This window comes from Sardina pilchardus, chromosome 8 (genome assembly GCF_963854185.1).
Source record: "Sardina pilchardus chromosome 8, fSarPil1.1, whole genome shotgun sequence".
NCBI lineage: Eukaryota > Metazoa > Chordata > Actinopteri > Clupeiformes > Clupeidae > Sardina > Sardina pilchardus.
The window spans coordinates 21,880,419-21,903,040 of NC_085001.1; the positions used below are offsets into that span (position 1 = coordinate 21,880,419).

Consider the following 22,622-nt stretch of genomic DNA (forward strand, 5'->3'; position numbering starts at 1 on the left):
GAAAATATGCTGTTAACAGAGGACGGCGTGCCAACACCATGACCCAATGACACGCTGCAGAGGGCCTACTGGACGTGCGTTGGCACGGCAGGCACGTTGAGTTGGTTAATGAGAGAGAGAGAGCTGGTCCCTGATAGACAGGCAGTGAGTGAGCACAAGCCTGCGGAAAATGAGAGGGCATATGGAGACCAGAGCCTGTTGTTTGAGGACGGCCTTATGATCACAGGGAATATTTCAGGACAAACGTTTGTGTTTTTAAAACACAGAGTTGTTTTGATACATTCTTTGGAACTTCCTGTACACACACAACCTGACTTAATCCGCAGGGTGTACTGCTTCTCTGTTTGCAGGCCTAGACTTAGACTGGAATGTAGTGTTCAGTTGCCTAGCAGTAAACCACAAGAATCCATTCTGATTACCGTAATTTCCCGACTATTAACCATGTTTTACACGTTGATTTTGCTAAACGTCTTCAGCTATGAGGTTACTACACAGAGACGGGCTACGCACAGGCAATGCATTTATTTTCCTTCTTTCTTCTTTATCACTAAAGCACTATCTGAATCTGATTCATTGGACTATTTGGCAGTGTGGTTCACAAACACGTGCGGTTAATACATTATTTCGATTTTGGAACTTGCATAAAACACTGTCCTGCGGTTTATACACAGGAAATTACTGTAATCAATCTGGTTCATTCTTCAACTGTAGTGGATTTCAATTAAACCATGATACGATATGGACAAAGCTGTTTTGTCTCCTTATCAAAGTCACCTACTGAGGGCTACACCAGTCTAGACAGCATCAGCAGAGTCAAACCAAGTGGTGCGGAGGGACTTAATAAGAACACAGCATCCGTGTTGCTTTAAAACTGATGAGCTTTCATGTGCGTCTGAAAAAATGGAATGTGGCCGTTGATGCTGTGTTTATCATTTTATTTATTTCTGCCTGTCATATCGCACAGCCGGAAATGACAAGTCTCTGACCCATTTCTGCCAGGTTCCTTTATAGCCTGTGTTTTTTCCAGCTTTTTTCTGTGCTAAAGAAAACATCCTTAGCCCAAGGGTTTACCAGTTTTCATCAAATGTACTGAGATACTGTATAAGATTCCAAATAAAATATTCAGCATCACTGACTATGTGTGTGTGTGTGTGTGTGTGTGTGTGTGTGTGTGTGTGTGTGTGCATGTGCGTGTGCGTGTGCGTGTGTGTGCATGTGTGTGTGCGTGACTGTGTGCTTGAACTTTCAAAAGTAGAGCTCTACTGTAATAAATATTTGTCAAAATCTTCCTAAATGCTAGATGAGCTACACACAAAGACAGGGAGCTATTGAACACCAGACGTCCAGTTACTATAAATGAAATACTCTCAGGAAAACACTTCAACTTATGGCAGGCCTACAAGGAGATGTTGAGAATTCCTGCCAGACATCTTATCCATAGCAAAGTCTTTCATAATACAGTAGCACGAGTATTTTTAAATCAGAGAGGGCTGACTGGAATAAGAGAGGCTGGAGTGCTAGTTAAAAGTGCTCTCACTAAGAACACACTGAATGTTTGCAATCTGTGGTTGCTTCACACAAAATATGGAAAGTCAGCGCTGTCAGCATATTGTTTTTCCCCCCCGGAGGATCTATTTTTAAAGGTTTAATTAACAACAATACTCTAGGCTTGTCAGGGCCATGTAGGAAAATGCTGGCTACCTTGTTTGGTTTTCAAAATGGGTGGGACTACATTTGATGATTATCAAGGGACCCATCTGTTTGTATCATGTCTAGTTCAGGAAGACAAATTCATATCGATGCACACTGAGCTAGTGGGAGCTCTGGTCTGGCACAGTCACATAAAGACCTTATCTCTTTTCCGGGACATTCCATTGTCCATCTATAGCTTACAAACTGCTCACCATAGTGGTGGGTTTTCAATGAAGATTAGACTCCCCTTGGAATAGAGAGATTAGACAGGAATCCTCTCGGCTGCATGCCCCTCACGTCTCCCGTCCCAGGCCCTCTGAAGCATGCCCACTCGGCTGTTCCTTTCTGATCCCTTAAAAGAGACACTTTGAATCCGTCGACTCAAAAAACAGCGAGAGTCAATGGATTCAAAGCTCCGAAAGACGTCTGGAGCTCTGTGTGAGATTAAATGTGCTGGCAGTCTCAGACTGATTTGTTAAATTCGCACTTCCTATCACAGCGTTGTTGACAAACCAACCTTCAGAGACATAAATTGTTATTGGCATAACACTGCATGCCCACTTGAGTCTCTCGTATGAGATCACAAACAAGCACGATCACAGCAATTCTTCTGTTGACAAATACACACACACATAAGCAAACAAAACAAAAATAATTTAAAACAAAAAAGCTCCGAAGCACGGGCCGGCCCGTATCCAGAGACCACCAGGGCAAGCAGTCAAGGTGGACACATGTTCACCATTACACCCCCACCGGCGAGAGGTCACCCGTGCCGGGCTGATGCTGCTGCTTCCCTAGAAGCCCACCGCCGCACAACCAAAAAACACGTCGCGTCCGATAAAGCACAAACAGGAGGATGAAAAAAAGACGAGCGTGATCTCAGGGCTGGCAGACGGAGCAGGAATTCTAGGGCCGTAAAAACTAATGGGCGCCCGTAAAAACCCAAACACCCCACTCAGCTACAACCCTCCCTCCTCTTTTCCCATCCCGTAACACCCCCCCCCCCCACCCCCCACCCCCCACACACACACACACACACTCCAACCCAGCAAACTACAGTTCCCTACTCTGAGAAGCACAAGACACCACTCATATCCAGGGATGGATCTACGATTGGGTGTCTGTGGATTAATGTGTGTGTATGCATGTGTGTGTGTATGCATGTGTGTGTGTATGCACATGTGTGTGTGTGTGTGGGTGTGTGTGTGTGTGTGTGTGGGAGGGGTTGTGGATGGGGTCTGGGCTCGAGGGACGATTCTGCCGTGGTTTGGCCTTTTTGGGGCCACATGGAAATGAGAGCTTAAAAGCCCAAGTGTGCTCATAATCTGCCCACATGCTTGACAGCTATGCCTGAAAGCCAAACATGACGTGCTCCAACGCAAGAATGTCATCGAGAACACACAGAAAGCCCCCTTTCTGCAAATGGACCAATAAGAAGAAGCACACACACACACACACACACACACACACACACACACACACACACACACATGCATACACTCAAATGCACTGCGAGGCGAGGTGAGGCGATGCGATGCGCGTCCTGAGGAATTCCTCAGCAATCCGCGACAGATGAGCTCATGTTTGCTTTTCCTGCGCGCTCGCATTTGGACGCGGCATCTGAGAGCGGACTCTGACAAACACAGACGCCAGGGCAGGGTCGACGCCCGCCCGCCCGCCCCCCGGCAGCCTGCTCTCCTCTCACTTCCTGCCTCTCCGTTCCCATGGCCGCCAGCCATCTGGATGTAAACAACGGCACATGTGTATGGCGTATGTGTGTGTGTCTGTGTGTGTGTGTGTGTGTGTCTGTTTGTGTGTGTGTGTGTATGTGTGTGTGTACGTGAGCACCTGGAAAATGTTGGCCATGGGGAGGGATCCTCAGCGCATCACATTGATGATGACAGGATAAGCATGTGCAAATCAAGACCTCTTATGAGAGAGGCCAGCTCAGAGCATCCCAGTTATCCAGTCACCACAAACAACGGCCGTCCCTGTATTCCCAGCCCTTCTGCTCATCTGGGATTCCCTGCACCCCTCACCATAGATAAGATGAGTATAAGACACTATGTGTGAGTGTGTGTGTGTGTGTGTGTGTGTGTGTGTGTGTGTGAGAGAGAGAGAGAGAGAGAGAGAGAGAGATAGACAGAGAGAGACAGACAGATAGAAAGAGAGAGATAGATAGACAGAGAGAGAGAGAGAGAGAGAGAGAGAGAGAGAGATTCTCCCTGATCTCCTGCCCCAATGCAGAGCTTCAGATGAGGAGAGCGTGAGCTCGGTCACACCTGGGGGCCTGTGGAGCTTCTCAGCCTCAAGAGGGACACTCCTCCAGGGCCTTCTGCCCAGGGACCAGCTGCTGCCTTGGCTGAGGCGCTGGACCTGGGCTGGAGTACAGGCTCGGGAGGAGTAAGAGTGGGGAAAAGATCCTCCACAGCCCTCTCTGGACCCTCGCCCTAACGTGCCTGATGATGATTTGTATGGACAGCGCTGATGTTTGATTTAGCGGAGGAAAAGCAGCATCATGTGGATTGGAACACAGGAACTTTTCAACACACACACACACACACACTCTCGACTGACTGTGAACACATGTGAAGTCTCTGGGAGTATGCAAAGACGCTATTGGAAATCTAGACATTCCTGAGAATTTAGAGTACGTCTAATATCACCCATACCTTAGGAAACCATTAAGTTTGTTTCTAATCCACATTCCGGCTTCCTATACTTTTCTACTTTTCTCTGAAATCTGGTAAGGCAATGCAGTTTGCATAGCTTATTAACCACCAGCCTGAGCAGGTTAATGTGTGCTACATGTGTAACTAAACAAAGAGTCACATTCATTAAGCAGCCCTAGAGAAACAGGGGATTTTAACAAGCTAAGTGCCTTACATTTTATGGCATGAAATAAACATTACTTCGAAATGTGCTAATCTCCAGCTCTGATCGGTTTAACTAACTCAGCTAAATCGTTTAACACATCGAGTTCAGACACTTGTGGAAACGGCTGTCTGCACTTTGCTGCATCTTGTGGCGTTAACAGAAATTGTTCCCATACTCCAGCGCTGCTGGCAGTTATGTGGTCTCTGCATCAGCCGAGATGGAAGAAGAAGAAGAAGAAGACATGCATCTCCAAAAAATCTTTTCCAGTTGTGAAGCCCACACTGTAAGATTACAGGGTAGAAAAACTGGACAAAAACAGGTCACCTTTTTTGGTTCCATGACTGAAAACAGTTACACCAACAGACCACTTGTGGAAACAATCTCCAGCGGGAACCCTGTGTAGAGCCTCTGGGGCCTCAGCTCTCTTCTCTTCTCCTCTCCTCTGGCTCGCTCGGAGATTTAGCGGTCAGGGCCAGCTGTCAGCGCCCAAATCACTGCCATCTACACACACCACCCTGTGCCATATTACCTCCCACATCCATAATCAAAGGCCCAGGCCGAGAGGGAACGATAGCCACTGACCTCCTGACCTTAATTATCTTGATAGAGAGAGCCAAGTGCAGAAGAAGAAAGGAGGAGGAGGAGAAGTGAAAGAGCCTTTTGTTTTCCTCTGGGGCAACTCCTTTCACTCCAAGTTTCAGAATTACAAAGCTTTCTTCCAGGGGGCGGGGGGGGGGGGGACTTGAAGCCCTTGGGAGAGTGTGTACCTAGTGGTAGTGGTGGCGGGGGTGGTGGTAAGCTTTATTGTTGTACTGCTCGGTGCAAATCTGAAACGCACCACTGGAGGAGAGATGGCCTGCGATTCGCCAACTCGTAAGCAACGCTGGCAGAAACAGCGCATTAGAGAGGGATGTCGACACAAGAGAAGAAAGTAGCACAGTGGAGAAGGATGAGTGTGTGTGTGTGTGTCTGTGTGTGTGTGTGTGTGTGTGTGTGTGTTTATGTGTGTACTGTAGGACATCAGTGTTAGAAGTAAATAGCCTTGTTGTGACACAACACCATTGTCTGAAAAGTGGCAAGGAGGCAGTGAGAGGGGAAGTAGCAGAGGGAAAAGAAGGATTATGAGGAGTTACAGTTTAACCACAGAATGATCTTTTTACGGCACAAAATGGACTATCTGGAATGGTAATGAACGGCAATAATCACTGAGGGTCAAGAATGAACTATCTGGGAGAGGACATTGTGATCATGCTCAAATCTTAAAGTATAGGGAGGATTTAGCATGTGGCATTCAGTTTTTCAATGTCTAAGCGACAATATCCTAAAGCCCCATGTAATTAGTAGAAATACTTTGTGTTTTGCATATCAGTATTTTTACATGATATCCATAAAATTAGATGTCAAACGTGTTATAATCTGCAGTTCCATAAGAATCACATGCTATTATCTGTTACTGACAGTGCAATAACGCCACTTGCTAAGTGGGGCCGTTCTGGGCAAAAATGTCCAAATTCGAGAGGCCCGTTCCAGCACACCTGGCCGGCGGAGGAAGCGGAGAGCCGCCCTGCAGTTGCTCCGTGTCTGGCCGGCCGGGTATAGGGGCGGCCGCAGCGGTGCGTCCCGGGGGCCAGACACGAGCGCGGGGAGGAAAAACATTCCAGAGAGTGGTGGGGAACGAACGAGGCAAGGCAGAGGAACTACCTCTCTCAGCACTCTGCACTTAAAACAAGCACTTGCGAAAGAATGAAAAAATGAACAGGGGGGTCTGGGGGGGGGGCTGCAAACCAACCACCCACCCACCGCAACCCCCAGAAGGGAATAGAGTCCATCTGAAAGTGCTTGGATAAGGAGTCAAGCGCGCCCCCCGCCCCCCGTCCCCCACCCCATTCCCCAGCAGATCCCAGGATACCCTGGAGTCAGTATCCTTCCTTATGAAAGCATTAGCATTGCTCCTGACATTCCACCGGCCCCTGCCGTCCACCACCTGACATGAATGCGTCCTGCGCTGGAGACACGACAGGCAGGCAAAGATTGCCTATCTTCTAGAAAATTCCCTGACTGTTACTAAAAACCTGCCTGTGTTTGCCTGCTGCTTGCAAAGCCTGGGGCTTCCCAGACATAGTTGGTTTTCTCTGTCGTCTCTGTTCTTGGTGGCTCTCAAAACTTCAAGGCTAGTGAACTAACAACATACCAAAAATGAATGTCTTTCTGCAGCAAAGACCATACCGCACAGACGACAGACCAGAGGATGAAAGATCCAGACGTTTACTTTACACAGCGCAGTATGTTGGATGGGATTCCCAAGAACACATCAGCTTATATCTACACAGTGGAGAAAAAACAACAGAAAGTCTTAACTTACATTTCTGACTAGTCACATGTCCAGAACAGCCCTGAATACAAGTCCTTGAGTGCCATCTGTCATAACCTATTGGAAATCCATGTATTGACACTGACAGTCACTCAATTTCGAACCAAAAGGCCTTGACCTCACATTTATATATCATGACAAATACAGAAAATCCATATCTCAGTGCAAGAGGTCATACTCACTATCGAGAGGTTTGAATGTGTCAGCAACAGACATATCTCAAATGTTTGGCTTCAGCAGCAGTGGGGAATCAAACCACAGATTCAGGCAAAGCGAACATCATCCAGGGGGCTGAACGGGCCTCTGTTGTCTGCAGGGCCCTTCATTAACCCCCAGGGAAGCATGACTCCCCACCTCTTGGCCAGTTAGCCCCGCTGCTAAAACAAACAAGCCTCAGGGCTCAGTGGCACAGGTTGTTGGTGTGGCCCGAAAACGACCTGGGCTTTTCTGTGTCCACAATGGACACATTGTCCATTGTTTTGTTGCTGCAGTTTTTGTTTTTGCAACATTTAACACTTTTTTGGACACTCTCGTGTTGCTTTTACTTCTTTTTTTTTTACTTTGGCTCATGGCTAACTTATGTCAGCTTGCGTCTCTCAACATCTTCCTCAAAACGTCCGCTTGCTTGTCATCCACATCCTTATCCTCCAGCAAATGTGTTGATGTATGGACTTACAGAGGCTGAGATGTTACACAGGAAATGCCCAGCACTGTTACAAACAAACACAAACACACATACACAGACACACACACGCACACACAGACACACACACACACTCACAGAGACAGAGTCCCCCTAACCCTCTTTGTGTGGCACAAGAGACAGCCAGTGTGACTCAGAGATAAGTAGATTTGTATTCTCAGTTTACACACTGCATACGCTCCCACACAAATAGCATCCTGCTCTCATTGTGTTCCTCACAAACTGACAGCCCGCCGCTTCTCTCTCCCTCCCTCCCTCTCTCCCTCTCTCTTTCTCTCCAACTGCACAAGACAGGAACTCAGCATCCCATTAGCAATCATGGGGGCCAAACCGCCATTGACTCCGCGCAATGAAATCAACCTGCCTGACTGACCTAACGAAGAGAGACGACAGGGTTGGAGTGCCGTGAATGATACTGTGTGCAATTTCCCATGGCGGCATCGTGATTGAGAGACCGTTGGGGGGGGGGGGGGGGGGGGGAGAGATGATGATGCGGGACATTTACATGGTAGTGAACTGGATGTTTGAGAACAAAGTGAATTTGCATAATATACCACACACAAGTGGAGGAGCACACAAAGGCCTCCCAGCCTGCACCACTGTGGGATAATTAGGACACACATCCCCTGCGAGAGAGGCTTTCCCATCCACAATGAAGAGTCGTGAGAAAACAGTGCGCTGACTTGGTGCCGCATGCACTACACAGCAGAGCACAGCATACACACAAGGGATACTTTTAACTGGCCATTGTACACTTGGCCTAATTTCAGACTGAATCCACTCTAAGCTTAGATTCAAGTCCAAGTCCAACAGATAAATATTTCAAATCTAACCTCCTTTGTAAATCATAAATGGAGTCTGTCTGCCTTAGAGTTTCACAATTTTCTTCGCAGATAGCTTCATCTTCAGAACATTATCTATCCAGTTACCTGACCAATTAAGGTCCAGCATCAGTTCAGAAAAACATTGTAACAGAGTTGTCTTTCAGTTCTTTTGGAGCATCTCCATCCTTTCCATCGCCACCAGTGTTTAATTTAAGAACACATACTATTCACAGAGTTCACATCCAAACAGGCTTGGGCTCAGTACATGTGTGAGTTAGTAAGGACGGATTAACCTCCAATAATTAGCACAAGCAAACGCCATGGACACCTGGTCCAGAAAACAGAGAGGGAGGAAAGTGTCACTCTTCACTGCCAGCTCGTTCACAAGGACATGAGGTAACAAGCACACAGAGATAAGATTGGAAAAGATTTGTTTAATGACAAAGGTAAGTGAAACCAGTGATATCCTCTTGACAGAAGAAATGACAGTTTCTTCACACCCTCTTTGACATCTCATATACAGAGCTGAGTGTGGTGCCAGACATAAATAAGAATAACAATAAGGAAGGAATAAAGGAAACCCGATGTAAAGTTTATCCCTATCCAGAAACACGGAACGTGTACACTTTCACAATGGTCACATTGCAGCCCATATCCGAGACATCTGCTGAAGATCAACTCAGAAAAAGCATCGTAGGCTGAAGTGATTCCACAGAGAGGAACGAACTACTCTTCACTCTTCAATTCAACGCTTAAATTCCAGCATGTTACAACTTGATTCTTTATCTCTCATTAAAGGCGTTTAGTGGTTTTTCACTGTGGAGAATATATAATTACAGTGTCCTACATTTTGGCAGCGGTCTCACAGACCTGTCAAAGTCTTTGCGCCTGGGATCTCAAACCCACAAACAAACGATGACATCTGCCGATGTATTTATGACTAAATAAATTACGGTTGCAGGGTAAACGGAAGCACAAAATGTTCACTACCTGAAGTTTTCACTTGCGTCTCATCGTCCCGGCGTTCCGTTTTCTATGACAGCATGTTGGCAAAAGAGATTAATGTAAACTCTCTACGATTCCTAATCCCACGAGGTCGGTAATTGGTTTAAGGTCTTGGTCGCGAGTTGTAAAAGAATGCATCGACTTGCTGTATCATGGAAGGTACTGTCCAAAAATCAGCGCAAATGTCTTCGAGGGCTCCATAGCGCTCACTGCGCGCCGTCTGTAGTTAACGTGCCTTTTTTTATTATCGTTTTAACGCGCGTCGGTTTGGCACTAGTGACTCCCCAGGTACCTGTGCCCAATACTCCGCTGATAAATCTTTACTTTATGTACTTCTGAGAGCTAACTTGTCTGTGCGTCCCGTCTAATTAATCAGAAAACGGTGATTTCTTGACATATTTGTTTCCCCCGCTGGCGTTGAGAGAGAGAGCGGCTGCAGCGCGCCTCTTGAGTTAGTTTGGGGAGGCTGCATTTGACTGACAAGTTGAAAACTCCTTCCTCCTCTCCTCTCCCTCTCTCTCCCACCCACTTCAACTTCAAACCACCCATTCGGTTCAGGTGATCTCAGATGTCATTCCCTTTAAGTTACATTTATTTGTTTGGTTGTTTGTGTAGATTATTTTATGATTACAAAGCCAATGCAGTAGTATCAAAAATACTAGGCTTCTGTACTACTGTACATTTCTATAGATTTCAAGATTCAAAAAGATTATGGGCACATATTGTTTGTCATATATTAACCAAGTAATGCCCATAATCTATTATCATACCATATAATAGTGCAGTGAATGCCCAGAGGTCAGTTAACTTAGTCCGTTAAACATAATCTGCATTTATTTTTGTTTTTGCCATTTACTGTAGACTACATTGGATTTCTCTAATACATCTCTAATACATCACTAAATCCTCCCCAAATTAGAGGCATTTTTTTATTCATCTGAAGAAATGTCCATGTATGCAGTCTTAAAATGAATGTGTTAAAAACAACAGAAGTTGTGTTATTTTCAATACTGTGTACACTCTATAAAACGAATAGCAAAAGCAATGTGTTGGAAACAGTGTGAACTGTGTTGTTTCTATCTAGAGATGTGCTAAAAACAACATACGTACATTGTGTTATTTTCAACACATGCATTTCAAGAGTGTATAAATAACTGAAAGTGTCATGCTGATGTTGTGATTATAGAAAAGGACATCAATAAAAAGGAATGCACAGTCGCCAATTGTCCCTTTGCAGTAGAAATTTGGACTCTTGTGCTGTCTCTTTCCATTGAAAAAGGCTTTCCATTCACTCTCAATGGGAGGACGCAATCCTCCAGCATTCCGGGGAGTCAAACCACTGGATTACAGCGGAATCAGATAATGCATCCCAGGAGGATTTCGCCTCAGACTAGATACATTGCGCAGTACCTCTTGGCCCTAACACGTAGTAAACAGTTTGTTCTTCACACTACGACTCGGCCTCTCTCCCATGCAGTGTTGGCCAGTGCAAAGAGGACAGAGTGTTGAGTCAACGGAGCTCCAGAATGTAGAGCTTTGCCACTTCAGTCATGCAGATCGGAGGAGGAGACTTTCAGCTTTACACGCATACGCACGCACACACACACACACACACACACACACACACACACACACACACACACACACACACACACACACACACACACACACACAGACCATCTCCATCATCTAACCCTGCCAACATTTAATTGTATAATTAAATGGTGGCATACCTGCATGTGGTAGCAATTATCAGTATTACTCATAACTGTATCCAAAGCATGTATGCCATCATAAAAGGACTTCTGTGGTTTGATGTAATTGGTGTGGTTTGATATCAGTTATAGTTGACAGACTTACTGTAAGGCTGTAACATTTTTAGGCTATAGTGAATACCTGAAGAGGCTTCACCTGGGGACTGGAGTTCTTCAGTGCTTCTAACAGACATGTACAGACATCTCTCAGAAACGCCCAGTGCTTCTCCAAGGTCAATGCTTACTGACCTGAGATCTGTCACTGCCTATGAGCAAACTGACACAGTGAGGGTCCTGCTGAGAGCCCTCTGACCATAACACACAGCATGCATGAGTCACCTGGAGATGTTGTAACACAGAGGAGGAGAGAGAGGAAGAGAGGAGAGGCAAGGCAATGGTATAGGAGTGAGAGAGAGAGAGAGAGAGAGAGAGAGAGAGAGAGAAAGATGGACTGAAAGGATTACCCTGCTAGGACTACAAAGGTCCCTCCAGTTGAAACATGTATGAAGTGAATTAAGATCAGGATGAAGTGAATCAAGTTTTCTCTCTCTCTCTGAGCACATCACCCTTTACTCTTGATTCCTCAGCCTGCAGTGGGATGCTGGATCTGGTTTGTCCCAACTCCCTTTCCAGAACAGGAGACATCCGGCCCCCATTGGCCTGTCTAGAGCTGGCATTCCTGACATTCCAACGGGCGGATTGCGGAGAGAGACAGTGGCATCATTCACAAACGCTAATAAGCCTGTGTGGGCCAGAGGAGGATGTGTTTCCCTCTTCAAGGCTCATCTGCACACACACACACACACACACACACACACACACACACACACACACACACACACACACACACACACACACACAGGCACAGATGAATGCTCACACAAACGCGTGTACACACACACACACACACACACACACACACACACACACACACAGACGCACAAACACACACAGGCACACACACACTCTCTCTCTCACACACACACGCACACACTGACACACACACAGACACACACTCCTTCTCTCTCTCTCACACACACACACACACACACAGATACTCTCTCTCTCTCTCTCTCTCTCTCTCTCACACTCTCACACACACACACACACACACACACACACACACACACACACACACAAAGAGCCTCTTTATCTTAGCCTCTTTTTTCCCTGTCATACCTCAGAGCTCTCATTCTGGTTTGATATGCTTCTTGTGTTACCGCTGGTGTGAGACGTTTGTGAAAGAGCTTCCTTGTGTGTTGGATGAAAGCAACATACTGTATTGCCACCTACTGTCTCACTCGACTGGTATTCGATAATGCTAACTGAACTGCAAGTTGTCACCTGTCTGGAAATCGTTTTGACTTGGAAGGGCTGTGTTGCATTGGAATTGCAATGGCAGATGGAATTTCATGCCATAATGGCGGAACTGAATGTAGGCCATTTGTAAATGACTAAGCTAAGTGAGGAGTAAGAAGACTCATTTTCAGACATATGGCAGCATCGTTTATTTCCCATTTTCCATTAAGGCATTTACCTTCATGTTGCATTTGTGACTCAAATAAGTATGTTACTGAGTTATACAATCTGTAATTGAAAAAAAAAAGAAAACCCAGAGATGCAGTCTCTCCGACTTTGTTAAGCTAATCCAGAACACACAAACAGCAAGTGCTAAGTTGTAGCACTGATAAGTATATGGCCATGTCTGAAGCATGCAGGCAGTGTAGCCTTTGCAGGGAAAACCCTGGCTATTACTGACATCTAGTGGACAATGTTATGACACCTGTGCAAGCAAAAGAAAAAAACCCGAACAGTCAAATGTGTTCTTATTGCATGAGTCACTCAAAATTATGAAATGGTAATAGTGTCTATCTCATATAATTGTTCATAAAAATGAAAAAAAAACAAAAAACAATAAAGGGCACACCAGCACAATCGTCATTTGCCATCGGATTCTCTTATCAGAGACATCACTACAGACCAAACTGCAAAAAGTGTATTCACAGTCAAGACAAACAAAGAAGCACTCCTGACAGTTGTACAGTGTTAGACAGTTCTGCAAAGCTGGCTAAATGTCCTTTGGCTCTCATTCCCATGTTTATTTGGGAGCATATTCAGAGTTGCACATACTGTAACATAATGTGCTCCATCTGCTCCCTCCAACAAACATACGTCCAGTCCTACAGAACAACAGCATCAGTGACCAACACCAACTGTGCCGCACCGGCCTGCATGGAGAACACAGAGCCACCGTTGTGCCTCTGGGCTGGGAAGGGCCACTTCAATAGAAAGAGTGTGACTCCTTTAATATATTCACTTACATTTCTCATTTGATTTCACAGATTCCTGAGATTCCGGGGCAGAATTAGCACGGCAGGGTGAGGACCACAGCTGACCTGTGAGGGGGTGACCCGCTTTTACCTCCGCCAGGATTAGTTAATGGGACACTCATGGCTATTTTTTAACCCTATTTACCCCCACAGCTGGGGCTCCGGCTCTCACTTGTGTCCATTAAGAGGAAGAAAAAGGGAAGAAAAAAGGAAGAGGAAAACAAAGGCAGGGCAAATATGACGCCACCAGCAGGAGCTGGGATAGGAATTTAATTTGGCCCCCTCGAACCCGAGATGGGGGGGGGGGGGGGGGGGGTGCTTCACAATCCAGACTGTAATACCTGTCAATCCGGATGAATGGGCATGTTTAATCCAGAGCCCATCTGTGAGTATTCGGGGGGGGGGCAGGAGAGATTTGGGGGTGGGGGTGGAGAATCCTGGGGGTTCAGAGGGAGTGGCCAACAGACCAATCACACACACACACACACACACACACACACGGGGCTTCATTTCCTACACACACGTACACACACACACACACACACACACACACACACACAATCGCCCATTCTTACCGAATCTGATTCAAAAGCCTTTGTAAGCTTCCATGTTGTTTTCGAATGAGATACTCGGAAATGCTTCACAGTTAACCGGAGCCTGAACCCCCAAAGAGAAATCCCAGGCAAACAGGGCTAGACTGAGGCGAGGAAACTGAGACCTGATAAACGGAAGAACAGGGGGGGAAGAGACAGGATGTCAGAAAAAAAAAAAACCCGCACAGGCTTTCCAAGAGGGTATTCACGCCGGATAAAGATTTGTGCTGTCACTGTTTGTTTCCAGTGCGATAAAAAGAAAAGAAGCATCCGGAGGCTTTACGGGCCCCCTCAAGGGCTCCAGTACACAACGACACAACAGATTGAAAGACACTTAGAAGCTCTGACGCCGATTAGAGTGTCCAGTTTTAAGTCCCCCTCTGAAAAGCTGGAGACAGCCGTTGATTTGGGGACAGACTGGAGGCAGTAAATTGATTTGCCCCCTGATCACATCCGTCAAACCAGCCGGGATGAAGAGGCCTCTCTCTCTCTCTCTCTCTCTCTATAGCTGTAGGGAAGTGGCATTTTTGTAACATTGCTCTTTTTCACTCTCCAACAACTCAAATATGGTTTCTGTGGATACTTTTACACATAAACCTGATGTGGCCATCCTTCTCTTTATCATATATTTTATTTAGAGTCTTAACCTTAGTTATATACATTTGACGGGCATTTAAAGGTGTGAGAGGTTACCAAAATGCCACAAGTCCTATATCCACCATTTCTAGGGTGATTTTAAATGTTTTTACAGATTCTGGATCTCATTTGGTGCTATACCTTGACCATAATAGTTCCCTCCTATTCACTCCGGTTTTTAATTTTTGTCAAAATATTTGGCCAAAAAGAGCCCCTTGGATCATATATGCTACTATGGACTTGAAGGTTTTATATTGTGTGGTTCCTTGTAAGTTGTGCATTAGTGAGGCAAGTGTTTTTTTTCATCAATACCTGTTGTAGGGGAGCCCCATAACACCCTCAGTTAGTTTCAGAAAGATTGGTTAAAGGATAAATATGAACTAATAATACGTTCCTGTGGCATTTCTGTAACACTGCCTAGGGTTAGGTTTAGTCAAACTATGAGCAGTATCAAAAAAATATTTACATCATCATATCACTTAATTACACATCTACTTGACAAATACTACTTTTGACATTTATGACAATATAAGTAAAAAATATATACATTTTCACATATAAATGAATGAAAATGAATGGGAAATATAAAATGTTTGTGATTTCAGCCTACATAAATTTAAAGGGGAAGGTAACACTATAGCTTTGGACAGTAAAGTATCACTTACAATATTGTTGGACATTTTTTGAAAAAATATATCAGAAGAGAGCGCTACAAAGTAAAAGTGTATTTTGTGGCATTTCTGTAACATTGCCTAGGGTTAGGTTTAGCCAAACTATGAACAATATCAAAAAAACATTTACATCATTATATCACTGAATCACATATCTACTTGACAAATACTACTATTGACATTTATGACAATATAAGTAAAAAATATAGACATTTCCACATATAAATGAATGAGAATGAATGGGAAATATAAAATGCTTGTGATTTCAGCCTGCATAAGATTAAGGGGGAAGGTAACACTATAGCTTTGGACAGTAAAGTAACGCTTACAATATTGTTGGAAATGTTTTTTAAAAAATATATCGGAAGAGAGCACTACAAGTAAAAGTGTAATTTGTGGCATTAATGTAACATTGCCTAGGGTTAGGTTTAGACTAGCTGTGAACAATATCAAAAATGTACATCATTGAATCACATATCTACAATTGACAAATACTGACAGATGACTTTTCACATGTCTAGCAGTCTGTGTTCAAAATGTACTGACTGTGAGTTTAGCCGGTCAGTTTGTAATGCCCGTGTGCCACGTATGAGGTCATATATTTTGTATTTAGAAGGGTGGAATATGGCTTTGCATACATTAAATGACATCTACACATCAAGAGCTTTCAGGAAATATATGATACAAGGCACCTAGGTGTAAGTATCCAAGAGATACATCCTAAAATGTACTATCTGTGAGTTCAGCTGGTCAATTTGTAATGCCCACGTGCCACGTGAGGTCAGATATTTTGCTTTTAGAAAGGGGGAATATGGCTTTGCATACATTAAATGACATCTACTCATCAAGATCTTCCAGAAAATATATAATTTAAGGCACCTAGGTGTAAGTATCCAAGAGATGCATCCTAAAATGTACTGACTGTGAGTTCAGCTGGTCAGTTTGTAATGCCCGTCTGTCACATATGAGGTCAGATATTTTGCTTTTAGAAGGGTGGAATATGACTTTGCATGTTTTTTTTGCCTGTTGACCAAAAATTCAGAATCGATGATGAAAAAAAAAAAAAAACACTTTGACAACAACTATATGACCGCTTCGCTAGCTATGCTAGCGGCAGTCATACATACAAAATAACAAGTCGAAGAAAATCTTTCATGGGATCGTATGAGAGATGAGTGTCTTGCAATGTTTCATTATTCATCCCCACGTTCCGGCAAACAAACAGTGCAACAAAAGTGCAACAAGTTAGTCTAAAGTTAACATGTAGGGAATCAAATCCACACAAACTAATTCATTTGAAGATTTAAAGTTTAAGAGGGTGAGTTCTTAATTAACGATAGGCCTATATATGATTCGTGACATTGATTGTAACAACATACCTAGTCTTTGACCAGATTGGCGATTTTCTCGACAATAAAGGTTTCTCCCGTGGGTGTCTCCTCCTTCTATCGCAAACTTAAACGCTTCTTAGCGCCATCTAGGCTACCGTCGAGGAGTTTGAAAAGGAACAAACGAGTCTCAGGTCTCAGCCCAAGATCAGATTTTGTTTTGCGTGAGAAAATGGATGTATGGCGTGTGTGCGTGTGTAAACAGGCAAAATCAGCCCAAGATCAGATGTTGTTTTGCGTGAGAAAATGGATGTATGGTGTGTGTGCGTGTGTAAACGATTCCCGGGACACCGTAACACCGGGGCACATGAAACTTGGTGGGCATGTAGCCCCAGTAGACTAACATTTTGTCAGCACCGAGGATGACAAAATGTTTATGGTATGTTGGTCTCAAGAGCTCGCATCAACTTAGCTTATAACCAGTCATTTGTGATTTGCACCCCCATGGTAAAATTTGAAAATGCAATGTAATATTGCTTTAATCGCCCCTATCTTCGGATGAGATGTTATGAACTGCACCAAATTTCATGTGTATGATTAACCTGACACCCTCTGGGAGTATGCCACGTTTTGTGGAATTTCATCTATGGGGGGCTATAAAATAAATGGATTTATGTGTACATTCAGGACTGTATACCCATCGGCCTGTAACCCTCTGGAGTCTAAATCCCCCCCTGGGGATTTGAAAAACTGTTCCAAACATCTCAATCTCTGCTCGTTTTTGTCCTAGAAACATATAAGTGACACCATTAGAAACCTTTAATCAACTAGTTTCCAAATATATATGTTTCAAAAGAGAATGGTTCCTCTGGGTGCAACAAACATACAAACATGCAGGAACACACACACATAAATACACACACACAGACACATACCTACACACACAGGCACCAGCACATACACACATGTACATAAAAAATTACACAAACACATGCACAAACACGCCCACACGCATGCACACATGCACCCTCACACACACACACACACACACACACACACAAATGCACAATACACACACACACACACACACACACACACACACTGTGTGTTCTCTTTCTTTCTCTCTCTCTCTCTGTGTCTGTGTGTGTTTTGTGTTATCTGTGTGTATTCTGTGTGTGTTCTCTCTTTCTCTCTCTCTCTCTGTGTGTGTGTGTGTGTGTGTGTGTGTGTGTGTGTGTGCGCGCGCGTGCGTGTGTGTGTGTGTGCGTGCCTGTGTATGTGTGTGTGTGCGCGGGCACACACATTCGCATGTGTGTATGTGTGTGTGTGTGTGTGTGTGTGTGTGTGTGTGTGTGTGTGTGTGTGTGTGTGTGTGTGTGCCTGCGTGTGTGTGTGTGTGTGTGTGTGTGTATGTGTGTGTGTGATCTGATATTGGAGTGACAGTGACAGCAGAGAGCACAGTGAACATATACACATAGAGACACATAAAACACGCACACACACACACACACTCATAGACAGAGAAGCACTCGTACACAAAAGCAAGCATGGAAACAAAAGCGTGATTGATATTTGCGGAGAGAATGTGCAGGACTGAGCGGCGGTCATGTTGTGTATCGCTTTGCGGTACATCTAGTTTATCTAATGACACAGAAAGCAAAACAAATTGCTTCCACATATCCTTGTCATGCACTAGGCTATTATGCAAACATTTTTTCACTCGCGAAGGCTACAGCTACCCTCACGTATCTCTTAAAGCGACAGGCACTCAATTACGCACACCGCTAATGCGCACTGAGGGCCAGATGTACTAAGACAGCGCTAATAGCGAGTTTTTGTATGCGCAGAGTGCGAACGCTGTGCTTTGCTATATTGCGTGGTATTTACTAAGCTGTCACTTCATTACGTTATTTGCGTTCAGTGCCGCCCGTTCCCGCCCCCTGTAACACGCCATTTGCGCATGCAGAGATGAACAACGAGCGCAGTTGAATATTGCAACATTAAAAAGAATCAAAGTTTAGCGATCATACATGATACAAAGAGATGTCAACGAGCAGCGACAGACAGAGTAGGCCTAGTAGTTCTACGAATCCACTTACAAATACTTTAAATATTTACTGCACGTAGACTTGGGATATGATTATAATGCCTCTAGATTGGGAAGTGTAGGCTATGTCGTGTAAGACAAAATACGATTTTAGAGAGGCAAACAAAAGTTAAGGTTGCTTTTGACATAATACAATGAAGAAAACGGATGCTCTGAATATTGATTCAGCTGTCTCTAAAAGTTTTTCTAATAGACGCATTTAACCGCAATCTGGATTACACCTGCTTTCAGAAGGCGGAAGTTTTTCAACGCAAAATAGACGTGCGCTGTTTTCATACATATGGCGGAATACTTAATCAATCGCTATTAGCACCTCTCCTCCCCTGTACTTGCGCGTTACACCCATTTTCAGCTGATCCGCCCAGGAATTAATATGCATGACACGGAAAAGCGCAAATAGCCATTCTCAGCTCCCACGGCAGGCAGTCTGCGCGTTTCCCTCATTGCGGCCTGTCTGTACATATCCTCCCCATGTTTATGCACGTACGTTACGCCTGAAATGGGCGCAAAACGTTAGTACATCTGGCCCTCAATTAGACCTACACACCACTTAAAGATATGACTAAGTGTAATAGTCTTGAAATCAGTACACAAATGACTAAACATTTTTGCTACTAGTAATTATACAGATTGTAAAATAGTAAACGTTGTCAAATATGTACAATTATATGAATTCCAAAATATATGGTAGGCCTATAGAAACATGACTATAATTTTCTCTCACTCTTTGTGTGTGTGTGTGTGTGTGTGTGTGTGTGTGTGTGTGGAGGGTCAAGCAAAATCTTGGATGGCCACTGGTGTGAATAATCACACAATATTCAATATAAGGCAACTGATGATTAAATCACCAAATACACTAAAATGGTAAAAAAACATCGAAAAAGTATCGGTATCAAAACAATAATTTTGGTGTCGCGACAACACTAGGCTGAGTGCAGGACACATTTTTGGTCACTCCCGACAGAATCTCACTCCAAGGTTTTTTGAAAAGTTGGCAGCTCTGCTAATGGAATTCGTGACTGCAGTGCAAAGTTTGGTCGTTTTTGGACAAAAAATGACAAAGATATCGTTAAATTAAGCAAAATACAATTCTACCACTCTCTAGCCACTCTAACTCTAGCCACTCCCCATCTCACTCTCACTCCAGCATAGAAAAAAAAAGCCCATTTCGCTGACAAACTCGCGTGTTGCCATTCATGGAAATTACAATGTCTCACTGAAACAACGGACAGTTTCAACATCATTGATCTTGGAGAAAACGTGCTGAGTCCGACACACATGCACCCATGTTGGTAAGCAGTCTGTTAGAGTAACGTAACGTTGCATAGGCTACTCTACATCAACAACCGCGGTTGCCTACAGCCCTAGCGGTTCTGTTGCCTGATTGATGTAATTGGGCAACAAGTGTCTTGGAAAACATTGTTTGTACGGGCACTGCACTAGTATTTCCTGAAAGCACTTAATGTGTAGATGTCATTTAATGTATGCAAAGTCATATTCCACCCTTCTAAATCCAAAATATCTGACCTCATACGTGGCACATGGGCGTTACAAACTGACCAGCTGAACTCACAGTCAGTACATTTTAGGATGTATCTCTGGGATACTTACAATGGGAATATAATGGTATATAATGTGCTGCAGTCAGGTATTTGTGTGTCTGTGGTGTTAAATGTTAAGAAGTGTCTATGAGAGCTGGGGAGTGAATGTGTGGATGGGGAGTGAATGAGTTCATGATTCAGATGGCCTGAGGTTAGAAGCTTCTCCTGAGTCTCTCAGTTCTGGCCTTGTGAATGTTGCTCATTCATAAACTTGCTCATTTTCTGTTCTTAAACCTATGAATGACTCATTACTTAATTGTGTGTTAATTTACAAATGAAAATAATTGTAAATAACTGAGAGAGAGAGAGAATATAGACGCAATATGATAATTCCATCTCCTGTAGATGTATAAACAAAATGTTTAACATTTTTTGCATGATGACACTAAGAGGGTGGTAAGTAACTCAGATTATATTCAATTGTATGCGAAAAGCTTTTTATTTCATATGTTACAAATATTCCACTCAAAAAAGGAATGTTACTAAAATGCCAATTTGGTTGCAGAAATGCCACTTGGACGTTACCAAAATGCCACACAACGTTACAGAAATGCCACTAAGGTTACGAAAATTCCACAAAATAGGTTACCGAAATGCCTTTACAGCTATCTCTCTCTCTCTCTCTCTCTCTCTCTCTCTTGCTCTCTCTCTCTCCTCATCCTTCATCCTCTACTCAAGTAATCCTCAAGTGGATGAGCTCTCCATAAGTTGTCAGTGGAGGCCCCACCTCACAAGACTTTTCAGATGGGGCAACATCCACTGCCGCGGAGGATTTCAAACTTGGTAATGCACTTGATGGAAAAGAAATGACGAGACATTAATCTCCCCCTTTTTTTTTTGCTCTTGTTCTGTGCACAGGGGGACCGGCTGAGCAACCGAGGCTATGGGAACGTCTTGCTCATGCCAGCAGCACCCGAGGAGTTTCTGATTCACTCTGTCTGGGACCCAAGATTAAATGTGAAAAAGACTTAGATCTGAGAGTCTGGGGAAAGAGGAAAGAAAGAAAGAAAGAAAAAACATGGCAGAACTAACCCATTCTGTCCGACAACAGCCAGCTCGCAAAAAAACCACGGCGAGCTGGACCCGAAATCTCCCGACTTCGAGGGGAGAGAGAGGGATCGCAGTTCAAAGACAACAGCGAATGTAAGCGCTAACACACAGAGGCGCTTTGATCTTCTGCGTGTACAGTAAGCGAAGGCCAGGCTGGATGCCAGTGGTTTGGAGAGGAGGAGGAGGAGGAGGAGGAGGAGGAGGAGGAGGACTTCTCTGGTGAAAGTGCCCAGCCAACGCGGGACTGGTTCGCCTTGCGGTTCTCGGGGGAAGAGAGAGAACCGCAACCGTTTTGTGATTAATCATTAATTAATGATTAGTGCCCGATAAATCACTTTCCACCGATGCACTTGTGAGGGTCTCAGGCCCTGATGTACTAAGAATAGCGATCGTAATGTTTTTTGCGCCAAGGCCAACACGCAGAAAGCACACGCTAAAATACTTCAGTTTACGTCCTATTTACCAATCCTGAAATTCGTTGGGTAATCTGCGCCGTTCTCCGCCCCCTAACGCAGTTTGCGAAGGACAACAACTGAACGACACTTCAATCAGAAGCGCAGTTGAATGAAGTTAACCGATGACAACATTAAAAAGAATCCGACGTTTAGCGACCATGAAATAATACAATGCATAATGTCAACAAGCAGGAACATAATTTAGAGCAGTAGTTCTACTCAAACTAGCCTTACTTGTGCACGTAGGCTATGGAAGATTTATCAAATCTAACAAGTAGGAAAGTTTAAGCGGATGGCGTGAAAGTGAAAGTAAACATTCGAAAAGCCACCGAAAGTTAAGGTTGCTTTTGATGTAGTACAAAGACGCAAAACTGGTGGTCTAATTAGCGATTTTGTTGTCTTTGAATGATTCTCTTATAGATGCATTTAACAGCAAATCGCATTTAACACCTGCTTTTACAAGGCGGAAATATTTAGGCGCAAAATAGACGTGCGCTTTCATGGGCAGTTTTAGTACATACAGGGGAATACATAATTAGGCGCATTTAACGCTTCTCCTCCCATCTTTTTACACGAACCTCCTACTATCAACTGACACTCCCTTAAATCCATATGCATGAGACGG

At 44.2% G+C, this 22,622-nt stretch overlaps 1 protein-coding gene across 2 annotated transcripts in view; it reads right to left on the minus strand.

The window, feature by feature from the left end:
• pdzd2 (PDZ domain containing 2) overlaps nt 1-22,622 on the minus strand; it is a 74,823-nt gene that overhangs the window by 46,369 nt on the left and 5,832 nt on the right. The window contains exon 1 of one of the 2 annotated variants that reach the window (XM_062543217.1): nt 9,458-9,927. The exons of the other annotated variant lie outside the window; for it this stretch is intronic. The gene's annotated coding sequence lies outside the window, so the exon portion shown is untranslated. Of the gene's footprint in view, nt 1-9,457; nt 9,928-22,622 lie in introns of those variants that run through there. 2 annotated transcript variants of the gene reach the window in all.